Below are 9,642 nucleotides of genomic sequence, written 5' to 3'. Positions count from 1 at the left end.
TTGGTTCAATTGCATCTGCTTCAGCAAGTTGGTCATTTCACAGATACTCTGAGTTAAAGCAGCAGTCTCTCTGCTAGAGGATACTTCTGCAACGGCTTTTGCACGGCCTTGTTTCTGCCTGTGATTCCTAGTAGATTCAGCTAAGTCACTGATCAATTGCCATGCCTCATCAGTGGTCTTGTACTTTTTCATAGACCCATTTCTAGCACTTTCCAATGTGGTCTTATCTTGGGGCCTCATGTCCTGTGTGACATAACCGAGTAACACTATCTTGTCAATCATATGGTAGGGGCAAGCTTCGAGAAGATTATTGAAGTGCTCCCAGTACTCATAGAGAGTTTCAGAATCATCCTGAACAATCATGGAAATATCTTTCCTCAGTTTATCAGTAACTTCAGCTGGAAAGAACTTTTCCAAGAATTCTCTTCCCAGTGTATCCCAGTTGGATACAATTGCTGCTGGTTGAGTGTAGTACCATTCTCTTGCCTTTTTCTCAAGAGAAAATGGGAAAGCTTTCAGCAAAATTGAAGTTTCATCTGCACCATCATGCCTGACAGTAGAACAGGCTGCTTGAAAATCTCTCAGGTGCTTGATAGGCTCTTGAGCAGGTAAGCCATGAAACTTGGGCATCAAATTGAGCAGTGCGGTCTTTATTTCAAAGTCTGTAGCCACCGCTGGGTGATGCGCTTGAAATGGTTGCATTGTAAAATCAAGGGCTCCAGCCTCCTGGATAGTAACTCTCCTAGCTGCTGCCATGTTACCTGCACGTAAAACAACCAAATCAGTAGAACGGGGGCTGGTTTCTTTCTCAAGTGACGTTTCAGATCCGCCCTCAGAGAGGACTAACCGACGCCGAGCTTGCCTTATTCGTGAAATAGTTCTTTCAATCTCAGGATCGAATACTAGCAAGCTTGGGTCAGGAAGCGAACGCGTCATCCAACAAAAGAAACAAGCAACTCATAGTAGTAAAATAAAATAAAATACAAATAAATAAATTCCAATTAATAACTTTAGCACTCTATTGCAACTCCCCGGCAACGGCGCCAAAAATTGATGTTGGCGGAAATTGGCGAGTTAAGAATGATTATAAAATATGCGTTGCAAGTATAGTTCTCAACCAACCAAAAATTCGCTTATCAATTTAAAAAGGGTGTCACAGAAATTAAAATTAAAATACTGGGAGTATGAATCCCAGGTCATCTCCCAACGAGTTACAGAAAAGTGTGCTATTTTATTAATCAGATGTTTTTAAAAAGGTTTGAGTTGAATGGCAGAAAATTAAATTAGAGAATTTATATAATTTTAAATAAAAGCCTTGATTGGGAGTTGATTAGCTGGAAGCCCTATTCTTGTTGGAGTACTCTCAAGATTAATTGACAATTGAGAGTTATTATGCTTAGTTGTCCCTCACTAAGTAAGGGAAAGTTAAACAAGTTGGAATGTTGTTTCTATCCACCAGTTCCAATCCGCTCTTGGGAGGATTGGTGTTAGTGACTAGAGAGCAATCCAACAATCCCCAATTACAATCTTTCTCTTGAGCATCCCAACTCAAGGGTTCCTTTCAATCAACTCCCCATCAAGTTAGGGAACTACTCGCTCATTGTAAATGTAAAATTCATAACATAAGAAAGGGATTTAAAGAAAGGCATGATAAATAATAATCAAAAGATTAATTAAAAATAAAAGTAATTCTTGTATTAATAAATGCTAAAATAATCCAATATTAAAATTAAATAAATTAAGGAACATGGAAGAGTAAGAGACAAGTAAAGAGAACGAACTAGAATGTCGAATTCTTGATGAGGCAATAACTATTCTCAATATCCCAATGCAAAAACAATGAAAATAACAAATCCTAAAAACTATGAATGTGTAGAGAGAAAAACCTAGAGGAGGAGTAAAACTAGATCTAAAAAAACTAAAACTATGCGGAATGAATGTTGTTGTTGGTTTCTGCATGTTCTATGGCTCTAGTCTGCTTTTCTGGGCCGAAAATTGGGTCAAAATAAGGCCCGAAATCGCCCCCAGCGATTTTGCAGATTATGCAGATCGCGCATGTCACGCGGATGCGTCATTCAGGCGGACGCGTCATTCGGCATTTCGCTTTGCCACGCGGGCGCGTCGTTCACGCCTCCGCGTCACTTGTGCAGTTTCCAATTCGCGCGGCCGCGTTTTCCATGCGGCCGCGTCATTGCGATTTCCTCTTTCCGCGCGGTCGCGTCATCCATGCGGCCGCGTCGCTTCTCGCTGGTCATCTCCTCAATTTCTTGTGTTCCTTCCATTTTTGCAAGCTTCCTTTCCAATCTCCAACTCATTCATGCCTTATAAAGCCTAAAACACTTAACGCACATATCACGGCATCGAATGGAATAAAGGAGAGATAAAATACATAATTAAAAGTCTCTAGGAAGCAAGTTTTCAATCATGCAATAACTTTAAGAAGGAATTATAAATGCATACTTATTTAATGAATAAGTAGGTAAAGATCATGATAAAACCACACAATTAAACACAATATAAACCATAAAATAGTGGTTTATCAGAGACCCGTTTAATTCATGATGGATTATGATATCTCCAATCCATGATGAATCATTCTCTTTGATTTTCTTCAGTTTAGATCACTCTGAATTTATTTTAGTTACAATTGTTCACTGCTATCTTGATTCTCAGCACCCAATTCCCTTTACAATTCATGCAATTTAAGTTTCACTGTCAGTTAGACTCTGCAATTTTACTTTCTTGCAATTTAAGATTCAAGTCATTTACATTTATTGCCTTTTAAGCTACAGCCCTTTTACTTTCTTACTCTTTAAGTTTCAGTCCTTTAAGTTTCTTGTCATTTACATTTCAAGCAATGTACATTCAGCAATTTACATTCCCTGCAATTTACATTCTATTAAGCAATTTCCACCAAACTCTTTCAATATTTCACTTGACTAGACATATCACCCCACTAAAGTTGCTTGATCCATCAATCCCTGTGGGATCGACCTCACTCTTGTGAGTTTTACTACTTGATGCGACTCGGTATACTTGCCGGTAGTTTAAGCGGACGTGTTTCCTGCCATCAAGTTTTTGGCACCGTTGCCGGGGATTGATATAGATTGACAATGATTAAGTGGGTGATAATCTAGATTAAGCATTTTTTTTATTTTTGTTAAGCCTACTAACTGTTTGAGATTTTGTTTCTACTAACTATAATTCTACTCTAGCAATAGAGTGTTCTGTTTTTGTATTTTCTTTTTTTTTTTTTTTTGTGTTGTATGTCAGGAGGGAGAAGAGGTGCATCCACCTCCTTTGATTCTGAACCAGAGAGAATCTTCTTGAGGATGAGAAGAGAAGAAAGAGGAAAGGGGGTAATTGGGGAAGAAGATTCAGAAGAGGAAGACTAAGAGATGGAGGATAACCTCCACAATCCACCAGAGGAAGTGGCCAACAACAATGGCCAGCCTCCAAGGAGTGTTCTAGCTTCCTACACCATCCCCAATCCAAGAAATTGCAGGAGCAACATTCTAACTCCCAATGTCCATGCTAATAATTTTGAACTCAAACCCCAACTCATCACCTTAGTTTAGAATAACTGCCAATATGGAGGAAGTGCTGCAGAGGATCCGAACCAACATCTTTCTGTGTTCTTAAGAATTTGTGATACTGTTAAAACCAATGGAGTGCATCCTAATATTTACAAACTACTCCTATTTCCATTCTCTCTTAGAGACAAAGCCTCTCATTGGCTAGAAACTTTCCCAAAAGAAAGCATTACCAATTGGGATGATTTGGTTAGCAAGTTCTTAGCCAAATTCTACCCCCCTCAAAGAGTCATTAAGCTCAAAACAGATGTGCAAATATTCAGACAACTAGAGAGAGAGTCATTATATAAAGCTTGGGAAAGGTATAAGGCCCTGATTAGCAGATGTCCTGAAGGAATGTTTAGTGAGTGGGTTGAGCTCCAAAACTTTTATGAAGGTCCATGAAGTCAAGAAAAGCATTAGATTACTCTTCAGGAGGCTCATTTCAAATGATGAAGACTGCACAAGATGCATATGACCTCATAGACATGGTTGCCAACAATGAATATTTCTATTCCTCTGAAAGACAAGCAGCTCCCAAGAGAGGTGTATTTGAGCTTGAAGGTGTTGACACAATACTGGCTCAAAACAAGATCATGCACCAGCAACTTCAACAACAAATAGAAATGATGTCAAAGAGGATGGATGGATTGCAACTCGCAGCAGTAAGCACAACTAACCAACCACCAGTTGTGTGGGGTCAAAATAAGGAGAGCTATGAAGGATATAATGCTAAGCAGCAGCAGGAACAAGTTCACTACATGCACAACCAAGGTTCTGGACCAAATGAGTTCCATGGGGACACTTACAACCCTTCATGGAGAAATTATCCCAATCTGAAGTGGGGAGAAAACCAAAGTTCATGGCAGAGAAACTCTAACCCAAGCAACTTTCGCAACACAAACCACCAAAGCCACCAACCAACTAACCAAAATCCATACAGAAAACCTCAAAACAATCATCCCACATCTACCTATTATCCACCCAATAACCCATCAACTAACCAAAATAACTTTCACTAACCATCAACATCCCACACTCAACCACAACCACCTTAAGAATCCCAGAGAATCTCCAACTTGGAGATAATGATGGAGAAATTAGCAAAGAGTCAAGAATTGGCCCACAAGAATGATGAAGCTTCCATGAGAAATCTGGAAAGGCAAATCGGGCAATTATCTAAGCAGCCAGCAGAAGGCCAACCAATGCCTTCCTAAGTGATACTGTCCCTAACCCCAAGGAGGAATGCAAGGCAATCCAACTCAGAAGTGGAAAAACACTGGAACAAGCAGAGGCAGAGAAGAATGACCAGGAGGATTCCAAGAAGAAAGAGGAACCACAAGCCTCAAAGAAGGGAAAGCAAGTCTTAGAAGAGCAATCACCAGAGCAAAGAAAGGAGGTGAAGGCCTATATCCCTCCTCTGCCATACCCTTAAAGGCTGCAAAGAGAGATCAAGGACCAGCAATTCCCTAAGTTCCTGGAAATTTTCAAGAAGCTCGAAATCATCCTCCTACTGGCTGAGGCATTGGAGCAAATGCCACTGTATGCGAAATTCCTCAAGGAGCTCATCAACAAGAAGAGAAGTCGGAATGAAAAGGAGTCTGTGATCTTGACCCAAGAGTGCAGTGTCGTGATTCAAAGAGGCATCCACCCAAAACTGAAAGACCCAGGGGGCTTCCTCATATCATCACTACAAGAAAAAAGGTCTATCGACACACGTTTTTCTTGCCACGCTTTTAAAGCATGGCGAAAAGTGGTCAATGGTCACGCTTTTGCGAGGGTGGCCACTGATTTGTGATTTGGCCATGCTTTTTTCTGCCACGCTTGAAAAGCGTGGCCATAGAGGGCTGTCGGCACGCTTTTTTAGAGTGGCCACTGATTTGAAATTTGGCCACGCTTTTTTTTGTCACGATTGAAAAGCGTGGCCATAGAGGGAAATCGGCACGCTTATAAAGTGTGGCTAGTTTGGCTTCTAATAGGCACCTTTTTAAAGCGTGCCCATATCCTATGTTTATTTTAGCACCCTGCAAAAGCGTGCCAATAGAGTTCCCTCCCCAAAATTTAATTTCCCAGCCATTTTGTCCACACTTTACCTTTTTTTTTCTAAGTTTTCAGTTTTAAGCTTAAAAGTCATAACAACAGCATATTTTAACTTAATTTCCAAATTCCCTTTTAACCCTAAAAGTGAAGCTGCGTCGTCGGATGTTCATCGATGTTCATCGCACCGCCTTCATGATCCCACAGCCTTCATCGTCTTCATTAATGAGCAACGCCTTCATCACTGAGCATCACATAGCCCTCAATGACCGTCACACAGCCCTTCCTCTAACCCTCGCACCCGGCCCTCTCTCTATCGCCATCTCAACCCTCGGACCCACCCCTCGCACTATAAACCCAACCCTTTCAATCATTCGCCCTCTCTCTGTCACACCATCAACATATCGACATTGTTCTGCTCTGTTCTTGTTTTGATTTTAGGCTTTATTACACGAAAATCAAGCTCGGCACTTGGTATGCGAAATTGTGATTCACACTTTTCACAACTCCGCACAACTAACCAGCAAGTGCACTGGGTCGTCCAAGTAATACCTTACGTGAGTAAGGGTCGATCCCACGGAGATTGTCAGCTCGAAGCAAGCTATGGTCATCTTGTAAATCTTAGTCAGGCGGATTCAAATGGTTATGAGGTTTTGATAATTAAAAGATAAATAAAACATAAAATAAAATAAAGTTACTTATGTAATTCATTGGTGGGAATTTCAGATAAGCGTTTGGAGATGCTTTGTTGCTTCTGAATCTCTGTTTTCATATTGCCTTCTTCCAATCATGCGTGCTCCCTTCCATGGCAAGCTGTATGATCCTCTCGGATGAAAAATACCAGGTACGATCTCTGTACGACTAATCAACTGTCGGATTTCTCGTCTCGGATGAAAAATACCATGTACAGCTACCGCACGGCTAATCATCTGTCGGTTTCCGCTAGCGTCAAAATAGGATCTCTCTATCCTTTTGCACACTGTCACTGCACCCAACATTCGCAGGTTTGAAGCTTGTCACAGTCATCCCTTCCCAGATCCTACTCGGAATACCACAGACAAGGTTTAGACTTTTCGGATCTTAGGAATGCTGCCAATGGTTCTAGCCTATACCACGAAGGTTCTAATCACAAATTTGGATGCTCTGTTGTCAAGAGAGATGATGTGAATCATGAATTAGAGATCCAAGAGAATATACTCTGGCTGTCGTCCAATGACTACGTTGAACATCATGTAGATCGCTTGTGATTGTTAGGCACGCGGATCTTGGCTAAGCGAGTAACAAAGATAGTGGGTGAATATCACAGGTCACCCTTTCATTCTGACTTAACTGAATTAAGTACAAGAGTATATCTTGGAGAAGAAGTAGGCGTGAATTGAAAGAAAAACAACAGTACTTGCATGAATTCATGAAGAACAGCAGAGCTCCACATCTTAATCTATGGGGTGTAGAAACTCCACCGTAGAAAATACATAAGTGAAAAGTCTAGGCATGGCCGTGTGGCCAGACTCAAATGTCTAAGGACTAAACGTCCAGAGATCCGAATACAATAGTAAAAAGTGCTATTTATACTAAACTAGTTACTAGGGATTATAGAAAAAAAGTAACTAAGTGCAGATAGTGCAGAAATCCACTTCCGGGGCCCACTTGGTGTGTGCTTGGGCTGAGCATTGAAGCTTTAACGTGCATAGGCCATTCTTGGAGTTAAATGCCAGCTTGGGTGCCAGTTTGGGCGTTTTATGCCAGTTTTGGTGCTAGTTCTGGCGTTTTACACCAGAAATCTCTGGTGGGAATTTGAATGCTAGTTTGGGCCATCAAATCTCAGGAAAAGTATGGACTATTATCTATTGCTAGAAAGCTCAAGATGTCTACTTTCCAACACAGTTGAGAACGCGCCAATTGGGCTTCTATAGCTCCAGAAAATCCACTTCGAGTGCAGGAGGATCAGAATCTAACAGCATCTGCAGTCCTTTCTTAGCCTCTTGCTCATGTCCCTCAATTTCAGCCAGAAAATACCTGAAATTACAGAAAAACACACAAACTCATAGTAAAGTCCAGAAATGTGATTTTTGAGTAAAAACTAATAAAAATATAATAGAAAGTAACTAAAACATACTAAAAACTATGTAAAAAAGGGTATAAATTATCCGCTCATCACAGCACCAAACTTAAATTGTTGCTTGTCCCCAAGAAACTAAAAACAAAATAGGATAAAAAAAGAGAATATACAATAAATCTCAAAAATATCAATGACAATTAGTTTCAATTAGATGAGCGAGGCTAGTAGCTTTTTGCTTCTGAACAGTTTAGGCATCTCACTTTATCCTTTGAAGTTCATAATGATTGGCATCTATAGGAACTCAGAATTCAGATAGTGTTATTGATTCTCCTAGTTTAGTATGTTGATTCTTGAACACAGCTACTTTATGAGTCTTGGCCGTGACCCTAAGCATTTTATTTTCCAGTATTACCACCGGATACATAAATGCCACAGACACATAACTGGGTGAACCTTTTCAGATTGTGACTCAGCTTTGCTAGAGTCCCCAGTTAGAGGTGCCCAGAGCTCTTAAGCACACTCTTTTTGCTTTGGACCACGACTTTAACCGCTCAGTCTCAAGCTTTTCACTTGACACCTTCACGCCACAAGCACATGGTTAGGGACAGCTTGATTTAGCCACTTAGGCCAGGATTTTATTCCTTTGGGCCCTCCTATCCATTAATGCTCAAAGCCTTGGATCCTTTTTACCCTTGCCTTTTGGTTTAAAGAGTTATTGGCTTTTTCTGCTTACCTTTTCTTTTTCTTTCTTTTTTTTCTTTATTTTTTCGGCCTTTTTTTTCGCAAGCTTTTGTTTTTCACTGCTTTTTCTTACTTCAAGAATCAATTTTATAATTTTTCAGATTATCAATAACATTTCTCTTTTTCATTATTCTTTCAAGAACTAACAATTTTAACATTCATAAACTTCACTATCAAAAATATGCACTGTTTAAGCATTCATTCAGAAAACAAAAAGTATTGCCACCACATCAAAATAATTAAGCAAATTTCAAGATAATTTTCAAAATTATGCACTTCTTGTTCTTTTGCAAATAAAAATATTTTTCATTTAAGAAAGGTGAGGGATTCATAGAATCATTCATATTTTGCCAAAGTGGAAGGCTTGTCAGCCACCTTGTATAGTTCTAGAGATATGATCTCATGAACTTCTACTTCCTCCCCAATCATGATACTATGGATCATGATAGCCCGGTCCACAGTAACTTCTAACCATCCTCTAGCCACGGATTTGAGGTCAGACCTTTTCAATTGAACCGGCTTGCCTCTTGAGTCTCTCTTCCATTGTGCTCCTTCCACACAAATGTCCATGAGGACTTGGTCCAACCTTTAATCAAAGTTGACTCTTCTAGTGAAAGGATGAGGATCTCCTCTCATGATTGGCAAGTTGAATGCCAACCTTACAGTTTTCGGACTAAAATCCAAGTATTTTCCCCGAACCATTGTGAGCCAATTCTTTGGGTTCGGGTTCACACTTTGATCATGGTTCTTAGTGATCCATGCATTAGTATAAAACTCTTGAACCATTAAGATCCCGACTTGTTGGATGGGGTTGGTGAGAGTTTTCCAACCTCTTCTTCGAATCCCACGTCGGATCTCCGGATATTCACCCTTTTTGAGCATGAAGAGACCTCGGGGATCACCTTTTTCTTGGCCACAACTTCATAGAAGTGGTCTTGATGGACTTTTGAGATGAATCTCTCATCTCCCATGACTTGAAGGTGGAAGCAATTGCCTTCCCTTTCCTCTTTCTAGAGGTTTCTCCGGCTTTAGGTGCCATTAATGGTTATAGAAAAATAAAAAAGTAGAGATTTTTCCATACCAAACTTAGAAGGTTTGCTCATCCTCGAGCAAAAGAAGAAAGAAATAAGGAGAAGAAGAAGAAATGGAGGAGATGGAGGGGAGGAGTGGATTCGGCCAAGGGGGTTTAAGTGTGTAAGAGGTGTGAAATTGAAGGTGGTAAGGAGGGGTATT

The sequence above is a fragment of the Arachis ipaensis genome, chromosome B2, assembly GCF_059453495.1.
Source record: "Arachis ipaensis isolate K30076 ecotype BB chromosome B2, ASM5945349v1, whole genome shotgun sequence".
Lineage (NCBI taxonomy): Eukaryota > Viridiplantae > Streptophyta > Magnoliopsida > Fabales > Fabaceae > Arachis > Arachis ipaensis.
The sequence above is the reverse complement of the archived record's forward strand: the minus strand, read 5'-3'. Positions refer to the sequence as shown.